Below are 19958 nucleotides of genomic sequence, written 5' to 3'. Positions count from 1 at the left end.
GGAAACACCTCGGAGAATTGGACACGGACTGGAACCTCCTCGGAGACTTGGACACGGACTGGAACCTCCTCGGAGACTTGGACACGGACTGGAACCTCCTCGGAGACTTGGACACGGACTGGAACCTCCTCGGAGACTCGGACACGGACTGGAACATCCTCGGAGACTTGGACACGGACTGGAAACACCTCGGAGACTTGGACACGGACTGGAAACACCTCGGACACTTGGACACGGACTGGAAACACCTCGGACACTTGGACACACACAGGAAACACCTCGGAGACTTGGACACGGTCTGGAACCTCCTCAGACACTTGGACACGGACTGGAAACACCTCAGAGACTGGGACACGGACTGGAAACACCTCGGAGACTGGGACACGGACTGGAAACACCTCGGAGACTTGGACACGGACTGGAAACACCTCGGAGAATTGGACACGGACGGGAACATCCTCGGAGACTTGGACACGGACTGGAACCTCCTCGGAGACTTGGACACGGACTGGAACCTCCTCGGGGAATTGGACAGGGACTGGAACCTCCTCAGAGACTTGGACACGGACTGGAACCTCCTCGGAGAATTGGACAAGGACTGGAACCTCCTCAGAGACCTGGACACGGACTGGATCCTCCTCGGAGACTTGGACACGGACTGGAACCACCCGGAGACTGGGACACGGACTGGAAACACCTCGGAGACTTGGACAAGGACTGGAACCTCCTCAGAGACTCGGACACTGACTGGAACTTCCTAGGAGACTTGGACACGGACTGGAAACACCTCGGAGACTCGGACACGGACTGGAACCTCCTCAGAGACTTGGACATGGACTGGAAACACTTCGGAGACATGGACACGGACTGGAACCTCCTCGGAGACTTGGACACGGACGGGAAACACCACGGAGACTTGGACACGGACTGGAAACACCTCGGAGACTTGGACACAGACTGGAACCTCCTCAGAGACTTGGACAAGGACTGGAACCTCCTCAGAGATTTGGACACGGACTGGAACCTCCTCGGCGAATTAGACACGGACTGGAACCTCCTCGGAGACTTGGACACGGACTGGAAACTCCTCAGAGACTGGGACACGGACTGGAAACACCTCGGAGACTAGGACACGGACTGGAAACACCTCGGAGACTTGGACACGGACTGGAAACACCTCGGAGAATTGGACACGGACTGGAACCTCCTCGGAGACTTGGACACGGACTGGAACCTCCTCGGAGACTTGGACACGGACTGGAACCTCCTCGGAGACTTGGACACGGACTGGAACCTCCTCGGAGACTCGGACACGGACTGGAACATCCTCGGAGACTTGGACACGGACTGGAAACACCTCGGAGACTTGGACACGGACTGGAAACACCTCGGACACTTGGACACGGACTGGAAACACCTCGGACACTTGGACACACACAGGAAACACCTCGGAGACTTGGACACGGTCTGGAACCTCCTCAGAGACTTGGACACGGACTGGAAACACCTCAGAGACTGGGACACGGACTGGAAACACCTCGGAGACTGGGACACGGACTGGAAACACCTCGGAGACTTGGACACGGACTGGAAACACCTCGGAGAATTGGACACGGACGGGAACATCCTCGGAGACTTGGACACGGACTGGAACCTCCTCGGAGACTTGGACACGGACTGGAACCTCCTCGGGGAATTGGACAGGGACTGGAACCTCCTCAGAGACTTGGACACGGACTGGAACCTCCTCGGAGAATTGGACAAGGACTGGAACCTCCTCAGAGACTTGGACACGGACTGGATCCTCCTCGGAGACTTGGACACGGACTGGAACCACCCGGAGACTGGGACACGGACTGGAAACACCTCGGAGACTTGGACAAGGACTGGAACCTCCTCAGAGACTTGGACACGGACTGGAACCTCCTCGGAGAATTGGACAAGGACTGGAACCTCCTCAGAGACTTGGACACGGACTGGAACCTCCTCGGAGACTTGGACACGGACTGGAATCACCCGGAGACTGGGACACTGACTGGAAACACCTCGGAGACTGGGACACGGACTGGAAACACCTCGGAGACGTGGACACGGACTGGAAAGTCTTTGGAGACTCGGACACGGACTGGAACCTCCCGGAGACTCGGACACGGACTGGAAACTCTTCGGCGACTCGGACACGGACTGGAAACACCTCGGAGACTCGGACACGGATTGGAAACACCTCGGAGACTCGGACACGGACTGGAACCTCCTAGGAGACTTGGACACGGACTGGAACCTCCTCAGAGACTTGGACACGGACTGGAACCTCCTCAGAGACTTGGACATGGACTGGAACCTCCTCGGACACTTGGACACGGACTGGAAACTCCTCGGAGACTTGGACACAGACTGGAACCTCCTCAGAGACTTGGACAAGGACTGGAACCTCCTCAGAGATTTGGACACGGACTGGAAGCTCCTCGGAGAACTGGACACGGACTGGAACCTCCTCGGAGAATTGGACACGGACGGGATCATCCTCGGAGACTTGGACACGGACTGGAACCTCCTCGGAGACTTGGACACGGACTGGAACCTCCTCGGGGAATTGGACAGGGACTGGAACCTCCTCAGAGACTTGGACACGGACTGGAACCTCCTCGGAGAATTGGACAAGGACTGGAACCTCCTCAGAGACTTGGACACGGACTGGATCCTCCTCGGAGACTTGGACACGGACTGGAACCACCCGGAGACTGGGACACGGACTGGAAACACCTCGGAGACTTGGACAAGGACTGGAACCTCCTCAGAGACTTGGACACGGACTGGAACCTCCTCGGAGAATTGGACAAGGACTGGAACCTCCTCAGAGACTTGGACACGGACTGGAACCTCCTCGGAGACTTGGACACGGACTGGAATCACCCGGAGACTGGGACACTGACTGGAAACACCTCGGAGACTGGGACACGGACTGGAAACACCTCGGAGACGTGGACACGGACTGGAAAGTCTTTGGAGACTCGGACACGGACTGGAACCTCCCGGAGACTCGGACACGGACTGGAAACTCTTCGGCGACTCGGACACGGACTGGAAACACCTCGGAGACTCGGACACGGATTGGAAACACCTCGGAGACTCGGACACGGACTGGAACCTCCTAGGAGACTTGGACACGGACTGGAACCTCCTCAGAGACTTGGACACGGACTGGAACCTCCTCAGAGACTTGGACATGGACTGGAACCTCCTCGGACACTTGGACACGGACTGGAAACTCCTCGGAGACTTGGACACAGACTGGAACCTCCTCAGAGACTTGGACAAGGACTGGAACCTCCTCAGAGATTTGGACACGGACTGGAAGCTCCTCGGAGAACTGGACACGGACTGGAACCTCCTCGGAGAATTGGACACGGACTGGAAACACCTCAGAGACTGGTACACGGACTGGAAACACCTCGGAGACTGGGACACGGACTGGAAACACCTCGGAGACTTGGACACGGACTGGAAACACCTCGGAGAATTGGACACGGACTGGAACCTCCTCGGAGACTTGGACACGGACTGGAACCTCCTCGGAGACTTGGACACGGACTGGAACCTCCTCGGAGACTTGGACACGGACTGGAACCTCCTCGGAGACTCGGACACGGAATGGAACCTCCTCGGAGACTTGGACACGGACTGGAAACACCTCGGAGACTTGGACACGGACTGGAAACACCTCGGACACTTGGACACGGACTGGAAACACCTCGGAAACTTGGACACGGACTGGAACCTCCTCGGAGACTTGGACACGGACTGGAACCTCCTCGGAGACTTGGACACAGACTGGAACCTCCTCGGAGACTCGGACACGGACTGGAAACACCTCGGAGCCTTGGACACGGACTGGAAACACCTCGGACACTTGGACACGGACTGGAAACACCTCGGAAACTTGGACACGGAGAGGAAACACCTCGGAGACTTGGACACGGACTGGATCCTCCTCAGAGACTTGGACACGGACTGGAACCTCCTCAGAGACTTGGACATGGACTGGAACCTCCTCGGACACTTGGACACGGACTGGAAACACCTCGGAGACTTGGACACGGACTGGAACCTCCTCAGAGAGTTGGACACGGACTGGAACCTCCTCAGAGACTTGGACTCGGACGGGAAACACCTCAGAGACTTGGACACGGACTGGAACCTCCTCGGAGACTTGGACACGGACTGGAACCTCCTCGGAGACTTGGACACGGACTGGAACCTCCTCGGAGACTTGGACACGGACTGGAACCTCCTCGGAGAATTGGACAAGTACTGGAACCTCCTCAGAGATTTGGACACGGACTGGAACCTCCTCGGAGAATTGGACTCGGACTGGAACCTCCTCAGAGACTTGGACACGGACTGGAACCTCCTCGGAGAATTGGACAAGGACTGGAACCTCCTCAGAGACTTGGACACGGACTGGAACCTCCTCGGAGACTTGGACACGGACTGGAACCACCCGGAGACTGGGACACGGACTGGAAACACCTCGGAGACTTGGACAAGGACTGGAACCTCCTCAGAGACTTGGACACGGACTGGAACCTCCTCGGAGAATTGGACAAGGACTGGAACCTCCTCAGAGACTTGGACACGGACTGGAACCTCCTCGGAGACTTGGACACGGACTGGAACCTCCTCGGAGACTTGGACACGGACTGGAACCTCCTCGGAGACTTGGACACGGACTGGAACCTCCTCGGAGAATTGGACAAGTACTGGAACCTCCTCAGAGACTTGCACACGGACTGGAACCTCATCGGAGAATTGGACACGGACTGGAACCTCCTCAGAGACTTGGACACGGACTGGAACCTCCTCGGAGAATTGGACAAGGGCTGGAACCTCCTCAGTGACTTGGACACGGACTGGAACCTCCTCGGAGACTTGGACACGGACTGGAACCACCCGGAGACTGGGACACGGACTGGAAACACCTCGGAGACTTGGACAAGGACTGGAACTTCCTCAGAGACTTGGACACGGACTGGAACCTCCTCGGAGAATTGGACAAGGACTGGAACCTCCTCAGAGACTTGGACACGGACTGGAACCTCCTCGGAGACTTGGACACGGACTATAATCACCCGGAGACTGGGACACGGACTGGAAACACCTCGGAGACTGGGACACGGACGGGAAACACCTCGGAGACGTGGACACGGACTGGAAAGACTTTGGAGACTCGGACACGGACTGGAACCTCCCGGAGACTCGGACACGGACTGGAAAGCTCCTCGGAGACTTGGACACGGACCGGAACCTCCCGGAGACTCGGACACGGACTGGAAACTCCTCGGAGACTGGGACACGGACTGGAAACACCTCGGAGACTCGGACACTGACTGGAACTTCCTAGGAGACTTGGACACGGACTGGAAACACCTCGGAGACTCGGACACTGACTGGAACCTCCTCAGAGACTTGGACATGGACTGGAAACACTTCGGAGACATGGACACGGACTGGAACCTCCTCGGAGACTTGGACACGGACGGGAAACACCACGGAGACTTGGACACGGACTGGAAACACCTCGGAGACTTGGACACAGACTGGAACCTCCTCAGAGACTTGGACAAGGACTGGAACCTCCTCAGAGATTTGGACACGGACTGGAACCTCCTCGGAGAATTAGACACGGACTGGAACCTCCTCGGAGACTTGGACACGGACTGGAAACTCCTCAGAGACTGGGACACGGACTGGAAACACCTCGGAGACTAGGACACGGACTGGAAACACCTCGGAGACTTGGACACGGACTGGAAACACCTCGGAGAATTGGACACGGACTGGAACCTCCTCGGAGACTTGGACACGGACTGGAACCTCCTCGGAGACTTGGACACGGACTGGAACCTCCTCGGAGACTTGGACACGGACTGGAACCTCCTCGGAGACTCGGACACGGACTGGAACATCCTCGGAGACTTGGACACGGACTGGAAACACCTCGGAGACTTGGACACGGACTGGAAACACCTCGGACACTTGGACACGGACTGGAAACACCTCGGACACTTGGACACACACAGGAAACACCTCGGAGACTTGGACACGGTCTGGAACCTCCTCAGACACTTGGACACGGACTGGAAACACCTCAGAGACTGGGACACGGACTGGAAACACCTCGGAGACTGGGACACGGACTGGAAACACCTCGGAGACTTGGACACGGACTGGAAACACCTCGGAGAATTGGACACGGACGGGAACATCCTCGGAGACTTGGACACGGACTGGAACCTCCTCGGAGACTTGGACACGGACTGGAACCTCCTCGGGGAATTGGACAGGGACTGGAACCTCCTCAGAGACTTGGACACGGACTGGAACCTCCTCGGAGAATTGGACAAGGACTGGAACCTCCTCAGAGACTTGGACACGGACTGGATCCTCCTCGGAGACTTGGACACGGACTGGAACCACCCGGAGACTGGGACACGGACTGGAAACACCTCGGAGACTTGGACAAGGACTGGAACCTCCTCAGAGACTCGGACACTGACTGGAACTTCCTAGGAGACTTGGACACGGACTGGAAACACCTCGGAGACTCGGACACGGACTGGAACCTCCTCAGAGACTTGGACATGGACTGGAAACACTTCGGAGACATGGACACGGACTGGAACCTCCTCGGAGACTTGGACACGGACGGGAAACACCACGGAGACTTGGACACGGACTGGAAACACCTCGGAGACTTGGACACAGACTGGAACCTCCTCAGAGACTTGGACAAGGACTGGAACCTCCTCAGAGATTTGGACACGGACTGGAACCTCCTCGGCGAATTAGACACGGACTGGAACCTCCTCGGAGACTTGGACACGGACTGGAAACTCCTCAGAGACTGGGACACGGACTGGAAACACCTCGGAGACTAGGACACGGACTGGAAACACCTCGGAGACTTGGACACGGACTGGAAACACCTCGGAGAATTGGACACGGACTGGAACCTCCTCGGAGACTTGGACACGGACTGGAACCTCCTCGGAGACTTGGACACGGACTGGAACCTCCTCGGAGACTTGGACACGGACTGGAACCTCCTCGGAGACTCGGACACGGACTGGAACATCCTCGGAGACTTGGACACGGACTGGAAACACCTCGGAGACTTGGACACGGACTGGAAACACCTCGGACACTTGGACACGGACTGGAAACACCTCGGACACTTGGACACACACAGGAAACACCTCGGAGACTTGGACACGGTCTGGAACCTCCTCAGAGACTTGGACACGGACTGGAAACACCTCAGAGACTGGGACACGGACTGGAAACACCTCGGAGACTGGGACACGGACTGGAAACACCTCGGAGACTTGGACACGGACTGGAAACACCTCGGAGAATTGGACACGGACGGGAACATCCTCGGAGACTTGGACACGGACTGGAACCTCCTCGGAGACTTGGACACGGACTGGAACCTCCTCGGGGAATTGGACAGGGACTGGAACCTCCTCAGAGACTTGGACACGGACTGGAACCTCCTCGGAGAATTGGACAAGGACTGGAACCTCCTCAGAGACTTGGACACGGACTGGATCCTCCTCGGAGACTTGGACACGGACTGGAACCACCCGGAGACTGGGACACGGACTGGAAACACCTCGGAGACTTGGACAAGGACTGGAACCTCCTCAGAGACTTGGACACGGACTGGAACCTCCTCGGAGAATTGGACAAGGACTGGAACCTCCTCAGAGACTTGGACACGGACTGGAACCTCCTCGGAGACTTGGACACGGACTGGAATCACCCGGAGACTGGGACACTGACTGGAAACACCTCGGAGACTGGGACACGGACTGGAAACACCTCGGAGACGTGGACACGGACTGGAAAGTCTTTGGAGACTCGGACACGGACTGGAACCTCCCGGAGACTCGGACACGGACTGGAAACTCTTCGGCGACTCGGACACGGACTGGAAACACCTCGGAGACTCGGACACGGATTGGAAACACCTCGGAGACTCGGACACGGACTGGAACCTCCTAGGAGACTTGGACACGGACTGGAAACACCTCGGAGACTCGGACACGGACTGGAACCTCCTCAGAGACTTGGACATGGACTGCAAACACCTCGGAGACTTGGACACGGACTGGAACCTCCTCAGAGACTTGGACACGGACGGGAAACACCTCGGAGACTTGGACACGGACTGGAAACTCCTCGGAGACTTGGACACAGACTGGAACCTCCTCAGAGACTTGGACAAGGACTGGAACCTCCTCAGAGATTTGGACACGGACTGGAAGCTCCTCGGAGAACTGGACACGGACTGGAACCTCCTCGGAGAATTGGACACGGACTGGAAACACCTCAGAGACTGGGACTCGGACTGGAAACACCTCGGAGACTGGGACACGGACTGGAAACACCTCGGAGACTTGGACACGGACTGGAAACACCTCGGAGAATTGGACACGGACTGGAACCTCCTCGGAGACTTGGACACGGACTGGAACCTCCTCGGAGACTTGGACACGGACTGGAACCTCCTCGGAGACTTGGACACGGACTGGAACCTCCTCGGAGACTCGGACACGGAATGGAACCTCCTCGGAGACTTGGACACGGACTGGAAACACCTCGGAGACTTGGACACGGACTGGAAACACCTCGGACACTTGGACACGGACTGGAAACACCTCGGAAACTTGGACACGGACTGGAACCTCCTCGGAGACTTGGACACGGACTGGAACCTCCTCGGAGACTTGGACACAGACTGGAACCTCCTCGGAGACTCGGACACGGACTGGAACCTCCTCGGAGACTTGGACACGGACTGGAAACACCTCGGAGCCTTGGACACGGACTGGAAACACCTCGGACACTTGGACACGGACTGGAAACACCTCGGAAACTTGGACACGGAGAGGAAACACCTCGGAGACTTGGACACGGACTGGATCCTCCTCAGAGACTTGGACACGGACTGGAACCTCCTCAGAGACTTGGACATGGACTGGAACCTCCTCGGACACTTGGACACGGACTGGAAACACCTCGGAGACTTGTACACGGACTGGAACCTCCTCAGAGACTCGGACACGGACTGGATCCTGCTAGGAGACTTGGACACGGACTGGAAACACCTCGGAGACTCGGACACGGACTGGAACCTCCTCAGAGACTTGGACATGGACTGCAAACACCTCGGAGACTTGGACACGGACTGGAACCTCCTCAGAGACTTGGACACGGACGGGAAACACCTCGGAGACTTGGACACGGACTGGAAACTCCTCGGAGACTTGGACACAGATTGGAACCTCCTCAGAGACTTGGACAAGGACTGGAACCTCCTCAGAGATTTGGACACGGACTGGAAGCTCCTCGGAGAACTGGACACGGACTGGAACCTCCTCGGAGAATTGGACACGGACGGGAAACACCTCAGAGACTGGGACACGGACTGGAAACACCTCGGAGACTGGGACACGGACTGGAAACACCTCGGAGACTTGGACACGGACTGGAAACACCTCGGAGAATTGGACACGGACTGGAACCTCCTCGGAGACTTGGACACGGACTGGAACCTCCTCGGAGACTTGGACACGGACTGGAACCTCCTCGGAGACTTGGACACGGACTGGAACATCCTCGGAGACTCGGACACGGAATGGAACCTCCTCGGAGACTTGGACACGGACTGGAAACACCTCGGAGACTTGGACACGGACTGGAAACACCTCGGACACTTGGACACGGACTGGAAACACCTCGGAAACTTGGACACGGACTGGAACCTCCTCGGAGACTTGGACACGGACTGGAACCTCCTCGGAGACTTGGACACAGACTGGAACCTCCTCGGAGACTCGGACACGGACTGGAACCTCCTCGGAGACATGGACACGGACTGGAAACACCTCGGAGCCTTGGACACGGACTGGAAACACCTCGGACACTTGGACACGGACTGGAAACACCTCGGAAACTTGGACACGGATAGGAAACACCTCGGAGACTTGGACACGGACTGGATCCTCCTCAGAGACTTGGACACGGACTGGAACCTCCTCAGAGACTTGGACATGGACTGGAACCTCCACGGACACTTGGACACGGACTGGAAACACCTCGGAGACTTGGACACGGACTGGAACCTCCTCAGAGACTTGGACACGGACTGGAACCTCCTCAGAGACTTGGACTCGGACGGGAAACACCTCAGAGACTTGGACACGGACTGGAACCTCCTCGGAGACTTGGACACGGACTGGAACCTGCTCGGAGACTTGGACACGGACTGGAACCTCCTCGGAGAATTGGACAAGTACTGGAACCTCCTCAGAGACTTGGACACGGACTGGAACCTCCTCGGAGAATTGGACTCGGACTGGAACCTCCTCAGAGACTTGGACACGGACTGGAACCTCCTCGGAGAATTGGACAAGGACTGGAACCTCCTCAGAGACTTGGACACGGACTGGAACCTCCTCGGAGACTTGGACACGGACAGGAACCACCCGGAGACTGGGACACGGACTGGAAACACCTCGGAGACTTGGACAAGGACTGGAACCTCCTCAGAGACTTGGACACGGACTGGAACCTCCTCGGAGAATTGGACAAGGACTGGAACCTCCTCAGAGACTTGGACACGGACTGGAACCTCCTCGGAGACTTGGACACGGACTGGAACCTCCTCGGAGACTTGGACACGGACTGGAACCTCCTCGGAGACATGGACACGGACTGGAACCTCCTCGGAGAATTGGACAAGTACTGGAACCTCCTCAGAGACTTGCACACGGACTGGAACCTCATCTGAGAATTGGACACGGACTGGAACCTCCTCAGAGACTTGGACACGGACTGGAACCTCTTCGGAGAATTGGACAAGGGCTGGAACCTCCTCAGAGACTTGGACACGGACTGGAACCTCCTCGGAGACTTGGACACGGACTGGAACCACCCGGAGACTGGGACACGGACTGGAAACACCTCGGAGACTTGGACAAGGACTGGAACTTCCTCAGAGACTTGGACACGGACTGGAAAGACTTTGGAGACTCGGACACGGACTGGAACCTCCCGGAGACTCGGACACGGACTGGAAAGCTCCTCGGAGACTTGGACACGGACCGGAACCTCCCGGAGACTCGGACACGGACTGGAAACTCCTCGGAGACTCGGACACGGACTGGAAACACCTCGGAGACTCGGACACGGACTGGAAACACCTCGGAGACTCGGACACTGACTGGAACCTCCTCGGAGACTTGGACACAGACTGGAACCTCCTCGGAGACTCGGACACGGACTGGAACCTCCTCGGAGACTTGGACACGGACTGGAAACACCTCGGAGCCTTGGACACGGACTGGAAACACCTCGGACACTTGGACACGGACTGGAAACAACTCGGAAACTTGGACACGGAGAGGAAACACCTCGGAGACTTGGACACGGACTGGATCCTCCTCAGAGACTTGGACACGGACTGGAACCTCCTCAGAGACTTGGACATGGACTGGAACCTCCTCGGACACTTGGACACGGACTGGAAACACCTCGGAGACTTGTACACGGACTGGAACCTCCTCAGAGACTCGGACACGGACTGGAACCTCCTAGGAGACTTGGACACGGACTGGAAACACCTCGGAGACTCGGACACGGACTGGAACCTCCTCAGAGACTTGGACATGGACTGCAAACACCTCGGAGACTTGGACACGGACTGGAACCTCCTCAGAGACTTGGACACGGACGGGAAACACCTCGGAGACTTGGACACGGACTGGAAACTCCTCGGAGACTTGGACACAGACTGGAACCTCCTCAGAGACTTGGACAAGGACTGGAACCTCCTCAGAGATTTGGACACGGACTGGAAGCTCCTCGGAGAACTGGACACGGACTGGAACCTCCTCGGAGAATTGGACACGGACGGGAAACACCTCAGAGACTGGGACACGGACTGGAAACACCTCGGAGACTGGGACACGGACTGGAAACACCTCGGAGACTTGGACACGGACTGGAAACACCTCGGAGAATTGGACACGGACTGGAACCTCCTCGGAGACTTGGACACGGACTGGAACCTCCTCGGAGACTTGGACACGGACTGGAACCTCCTCGGAGACTTGGACACGGACTGGAACATCCTCGGAGACTCGGACACGGAATGGAACCTCCTCGGAGACTTGGACACGGACTGGAAACACCTCGGAGACTTGGACACGGACTGGAAACACCTCGGACACTTGGACACGGACTGGAAACACCTCGGAAACTTGGACACGGACTGGAACCTCCTCGGAGACTTGGACACGGACTGGAACCTCCTCGGAGACTTGGACACAGACTGGAACCTCCTCGGAGACTCGGACACGGACTGGAACCTCCTCGGAGACTTCGACACGGACTGGAAACACCTCGGAGCCTTGGACACGGACTGGAAACACCTCGGACACTTGGACACGGACTGGAAACACCTCGGAAACTTGGACACGGATAGGAAACACCTCGGAGACTTGGACACGGACTGGATCCAACTCAGAGACTTGGACACGGACTGGAACCTCCTCAGAGACTTGGACATGGACTGGAACCTCCTCGGACACTTGGACACGGACTGGAAACACCTCGGAGACTGGGACACGGACTGGAACCTCCTCAGAGACTTGGACACGGACTGGAACCTCCTCAGAGACTTGGACTCGGACGGGAAACACCTCAGAGACTTGGACACGGACTGGAACCTCCTCGGAGACTTGGACACGGACTGGAACCTCCTCGGAGACTTGGACACGGACTGGAACCTCCTCGGAGAATTGGACAAATACTGGAACCTCCTCAGAGACTTGGACACGGACTGGAACCTCCTCGGAGAATTGGACTCGGACTGGAACCTCCTCAGAGACATGGACACGGACTGGAACCTCCTCGGAGAATTGGACAAGGACTGGAACCTCCTCAGAGACTTGGACACGGACTGGAACCTCCTCGGAGACTTGGACACGGACAGGAACCACCCGGAGACTGGGACACGGACTGGAAACACCTCGGAGACTTGGACAAGGACTGGAACCTCCTCAGAGACTTGGACACGGACTGGAACCTTCTCGGAGAATTGGACAAGGACTGGAACCTCCTCAGAGACTTGGACACGGACTGGAACCTCCTCGGAGACTTGGACACGGACTGGAACCTCCTCGGAGACTTGGACACGGACTGGAACCTCCTCGGAGACATGGACACGGACTGGAACCTCCTCGGAGAATTGGACAAGTACTGGAACCTCCTCAGAGACTTGCACACGGACTGGAACCTCATCGGAGAATTGGACACGGACTGGAACCTCCTCAGAGACTTGGACACGGACTGGAACCTCTTCGGAGAATTGGACAAGGGCTGGAAACTCCTCAGAGACTTGGACACTGACTGGAACCTCCTCGGAGACTTGGACACGGACTGGAACCACCCGGAGACTGGGACACGGACTGGAAACACCTCGGAGACTTGGACAAGGACTGGAACTTCCTCAGAGACTTGGACACGGACTGGAAAGACTTTGGAGACTCGGACACGGACTGGAACCTCCCGGAAACTCGGACACGGACTGGAAAGCTCCTCGGAGACTTGGACACGGACCGGAACCTCCCGGAGACTCGGACACGGACTGGAAACTCCTCGGAGACTCGGACACGGACTGGAAACACCTCGGAGACTCGGACACGGACTGGAAACACCTCGGAGACTCGGACACTGACTGGAACTTCCTAGGAGACTTGGACACGGACTGGAAACACCTCGGAGACTCGGACACGGACTGGAAACTCCTCAGAGACTTGGACATGGACTGGAAACACTTCGGAGACTTGGACACGGACTGGAACCTCCTCGGAGACTTGGACACGGACTGGAACCTCCTCGGAGACTTGGACACGGACTGGAACCTCCTCGGAGACTCGGACACGGACTGGAACATCCTCGGAGACTTGGACACGGACTGGAAACACCTCGGAGACTTGGACACGGACTGGAAACACCTCGGACTCTAGGACACGGACTGGAAACACCTCGGACACTTGGACACACACAGGAAACACCTCGGAGACTTGGACACGGTCTGGAACCTCCTCAGAGACTTGGACACGGACTGGAAACACCTCGGAGAATTGGACACGGACTGGAACATCCTCGGAGACTTGGACACGGACTGGAACCTCCTCGGAGACTTGGACACGGACTGGAACCTCCTCGGAGACTTGGACACGGACTGGAACCTCCTCGGAGAATTGGACAAGTACTGGAACCTCCTCAGAGACTTGGACACGGACTGGAACCTCCTCGGGGAATTGGACACGGACTGGAACCTCCTCAGAGACTTGGACACGGACTGGAACCTCCTCGGAGACTTGGACACGGACTGGAACCACCCGGAGACTGGGACACGGACTGGAAACACCTCGGAGACTTGGACAAGGACTGGAACCTCCTCAGAGACTTGGACACGGACTGGAACCTCCTCGGAGAATTGGACAAGGACTGGAACCTCCTCAGAGACTTGGACACGGACTGGAACCTCCTCGGAGACTTGGACACGGACTGGAATCACCCGGAGACTGGGACACTGACTGGAAACACCTCGGAGACTGGGACACGGACTGGAAACACCTCGGAGACGTGGACACGGACTGGAAAGACTTTGGAGACTCGGACACGGACTTGAAGCTCCCGGAGACTCGGACACGGACTGGAAAGCTCCTCGGAGACTTGGACACGGACTGGAACCTCCCGGAGACTCGGACACGGACTGGAAACTCCTCGGCGACTCGGACACGGACTGGAAGCACCTCGGAGACTCGGACACGGACTGGAAACACCTCGGAGACTCGGACACGGACTGGAACCTCCTAGGAGACTTGGACACGGACTGGAAACACCTCGGAGACTCGGACACGGACTGGAACCTCCTCAGAGACTTGGACATGGAATGGAAACACCTCGGAGACTTGGACACGGACTGAAACCTCCTCAGAGACTTGGACACGGACGGGAAACACCTCGGAGACTTGGACACGGACTGGAAACTCCTCGGAGACTTGGACACAGACTGGAACCTCCTCAGAGACTTGGACAAGGACTGGAACCTCCTTAGAGATTTGGACACGGACTGGAAGCTCCTCGGAGAACTGGACACGGACTGGAACCTCCTCGGAGAATTGGACACGGACTGGAAACACCTCAGAGACTGGGACACGGACTGGAAACACCTCGGAGACTTGGACACGGACTGGAAACACATCGGAGAATTGGACACGGATTGGTACCTCCTCGGAGACTTGGACACGGACTGGAACCTCCTCGGAGACTTGGACACGGACTGGAACCTCCTCGGAGACTTGGACACGGACTGGAACCTCCTCGGAGACTCGGACACGGAATGGAACCTCCTCGGAGACTTGGACACGGACTGGAAACACCTCGGAGCCTTGGACACGGACTGGAAACACCTCGGACACTTGGACACGGACTGGAAACACCTCGGAAACTTGGACACGGACTGGAACCTCCTCGGAGACTTGGACACGGACTGGAACCTCCTCGGAGACTTGGACACGGACTGGAACCTCCTCGGAGACTTGGACACATACTGGAACCTCCTCGGAGACTCGGACACGGACTGGAACCTCCTCGGAGACTTGGACACGGACTGGAAACACCTCGGACACTTGGACACGGACTCGAAACACCTCGGAACCTTGGACACGGAGAGGAAACACCTCGGAGACTTGGACACGGACTGGATCCTCCTCAGAGACTTGGACACGGACTGGAACCTCCTCGGACACTTGGACACGGACTGGAAACACCTCGGAGACTTGGACACGGACTGGAACCTCCTCAGAGACTTGGACACGGACTGGAACCTCCTCGGATAATTGGACAAGGACTGAAACCTCCTCAGAGACTTGGACACGGACTGGAACCTCCTCGGAGACTTGGACACGGACTGGAACCTCCTCGGAGACTTGGACACGGACTGGAACCTCCTCGGAGACTCGGACACGGACTGGAACATCCTCGGAGACTTGGACACGGACTGGAAACTCCTCGGAGACTTGGACACGGACTGGAAACACCTCGGACACTTGGACACGGACTGGAAACACCTCGGACACTTGGACACGGACAGGAAACACCTCGGAGACTTGGACACGGTCTGGAACCTCCTCAGAGACTTGGACACGGACTGGAAATACCTCAGAGACTGGGACACGGACTGGAAACACTTCGGAGACTGGGACACGGACTGGAAACACCTCGGAGACTTGGACACGGACTGGAAACACCTCGGAGAATTGGACACGGACTGGAACATCCTCGGAGACTTGGACAGGGACTGGAACCTCCTCGGAGACTTGGACACGGACTGGAACCTCCTCGGAGACTTGGACACGGACTGGAACCTCCTCGGAGAATTGGACAAGTACTGGAACCTCCTCAGAGACTTGGACACGGACTGGAACCTCCTCGGGGAATTGGACACGGACTGGAACCTCCTCAGAGACTTGGACACGGACTGGAACCTCCTCGGAGAATTGGACAAGGACTGGAACCTCCTCAGAGACTTGGACACGGACTGGAACCTCCTCGGAGACTTGGACACGGACCGGAACCACCCGGAGACTGGGACACGGACTGGAAACACCTCGGAGACTTGGACAAGGACTGGAACCTCCTCAGAGACTTGGACACGGACTGAAACCTCCTCGGAGAATTGGACAAGGACTGGAACCTCCTCAGAGACTTGGACACGGACTGGAACCTCCTCGGAGACTTGGACACGGACTGGAATCACCCGGAGACTGGGACACTGACTGGAAACACCTCGGAGACTGGGACACGGACTGGAAACACCTCGGAGACGTGGACACGGACTGGAAAGACTTAGGAGACTCGGACACGGACTGGAAGCTCCCGGAGACTCGGACACGGACTGGAAAGCTCCTCGGAGACTGGGACACGGACTGGAAACACCTCGGAGACGTGGACACGGACTGGAAAGACTTTGGAGACTCGGACACGGACTGGAAGCTCCCGGAGACTCGGACACGGACTGGAAAGCTTCTCGGAGACTTGGACACGGACTGGAACCTCCCGGAGACTCGGACACGGACTGGAAACTCCTCGGCGACTCGGACACGGACTGGAAACACCTCGGAGACTCGGACACGGACTGGAAACACCTCGGAGAATTGGACACGGACTGGAACATCCTCGGAGACTTGGACACGGACTGGAACCTCCTCGGAGACTTGGACACGGACTGGAACCTCCTCGGAGACTTGGACACGGACTGGAACCTCCTCGGAGACTCGGACACGGACTGGAACCTCCTCGGAGACTTCGACACGGACTGGAAACACCTCGGAGCCTTGGACACGGACTGGAACCTGCTCGGAGACTTGGACACGGACTGGAACCTCCTCAGAGACTTGGACACGGACTGGAACCTCCTCAGAGACTTGGACTCGGACGGGAAACACCTCAGAGACTTGGACACGGACTGGAACCTCCTCGGAGACTTGGACACGGACTGGAACCTGCTCGGAGACTTGGACACGGACTGGAACCTCCTCGGAGAATTGGACAAGTACTGGAACCTCCTCAGAGACTTGGACACGGACTGGAACCTCCTCGGAGAATTGGACTCGGACTGGAACCTCCTCAGAGACTTGGACACGGACTGGAACCTCCTCGGAGAATTGGACAAGGACTGGAACCTCCTCAGAGACTTGGACACGGACTGGAACCTCCTCGGAGACTTGGACACGGACAGGAACCACCCGGAGACTGGGACACGGACTGGAAACACCTCGGAGACTTGGACAAGGACTGGAACCTCCTCAGAGACTTGGACACGGACTGGAACCTCCTCGGAGAATTGGACAAGGACTGGAACCTCCTCAGAGACTTGGACACGGACTGGAACCTCCTCGGAGACTTGGACACGGACTGGAACCTCCTCGGAGACTTGGACACGGACTGGAACCTCCTCGGAGACATGGACACGGACTGGAACCTCCTCGGAGAATTGGACAAGTACTGGAACCTCCTCAGAGACTTGCACACGGACTGGAACCTCATCTGAGAATTGGACACGGACTGGAACCTCCTCAGAGACTTGGACACGGACTGGAACCTCTTCGGAGAATTGGACAAGGGCTGGAACCTCCTCAGAGACTTGGACACGGACTGGAACCTCCTCGGAGACTTGGACACGGACTGGAACCACCCGGAGACTGGGACACGGACTGGAAACACCTCGGAGACTTGGACAAGGACTGGAACTTCCTCAGAGACTTGGACACGGACTGGAAAGACTTTGGAGACTCGGACACGGACTGGAACCTCCCGGAGACTCGGACACGGACTGGAAAGCTCCTCGGAGACTTGGACACGGACCGGAACCTCCCGGAGACTCGGACACGGACTGGAAACTCCTCGGAGACTCGGACACGGACTGGAAACACCTCGGAGACTCGGACACGGACTGGAAACACCTCGGAGACTCGGACACTGACTGGAACCTCCTCGGAGACTTGGACACAGACTGGAACCTCCTCGGAGACTCGGACACGGACTGGAACCTCCTCGGAGACTTGGACACGGACTGGAAACACCTCGGAGCCTTGGACACGGACTGGAAACACCTCGGACACTTGGACACGGACTGGAAACAACTCGGAAACTTGGACACGGAGAGGAAACACCTCGGAGACTTGGACACGGACTGGATCCTCCTCAGAGACTTGGACACGGACTGGAACCTCCTCAGAGACTTGGACATGGACTGGAACCTCCTCGGACACTTGGACACGGACTGGAAACACCTCGGAGACTTGTACACGGACTGGAACCTCCTCAGAGACTCGGACACGGACTGGAACCTCCTAGGAGACTTGGACACGGACTGGAAACACCTCGGAGACTCGGACACGGACTGGAACCTCCTCAGAGACTTGGACATGGACTGCAAACACCTCGGAGACTTGGACACGGACTGGAACCTCCTCAGAGACTTGGACACGGACGGGAAACACCTCGGAGACTTGGACACGGACTGGAAACTCCTCGGAGACTTGGACACAGACTGGAACCTCCTCAGAGACTTGGACAAGGACTGGAACCTCCTCAGAGATTTGGACACGGACTGGAAGCTCCTCGGAGAACTGGACACGGACTGGAACCTCCTCGGAGAATTGGACACGGACGGGAAACACCTCAGAGACTGGGACACGGACTGGAAACACCTCGGAGACTGGGACACGGACTGGAAACACCTCGGAGACTTGGACACGGACTGGAAACACCTCGGAGAATTGGACACGGACTGGAACCTCCTCGGAGACTTGGACACGGACTGGAACCTCCTCGGAGACTTGGACACGGACTGGAACCTCCTCGGAGACTTGGACACGGACTGGAACATCCTCGGAGACTCGGACACGGAATGGAACCTCCTCGGAGACTTGGACACGGACTGGAAACACCTCGGAGACTTTGACACGGACTGGAAACACCTCGGACACTTGGACACGGACTGGAAACACCTCGGAAACTTGGACACGGACTGGAACCTCCTCGGAGACTTGGACACGGACTGGAACCTCCTCGGAGACTTGGACACAGACTGGAACCTCCTCGGAGACTCGGACACGGACTGGAACCTCCTCGGAGACTTCGACACGGACTGGAAACACCTCGGAGCCTTGGACACGGACTGGAAACACCTCGGACACTTGGACACGGACTGGAAACACCTCGGAAACTTGGACACGGATAGGAAACACCTCGGAGACTTGGACACGGACTGGATCCAACTCAGAGACTTGGACACGGACTGGAACCTC

Source organism: Hypanus sabinus, chromosome 7, assembly GCF_030144855.1.
Source record: "Hypanus sabinus isolate sHypSab1 chromosome 7, sHypSab1.hap1, whole genome shotgun sequence".
Classification (NCBI taxonomy): domain Eukaryota; kingdom Metazoa; phylum Chordata; class Chondrichthyes; order Myliobatiformes; family Dasyatidae; genus Hypanus; species Hypanus sabinus.
This window is presented reverse-complemented; position numbering follows the sequence as displayed.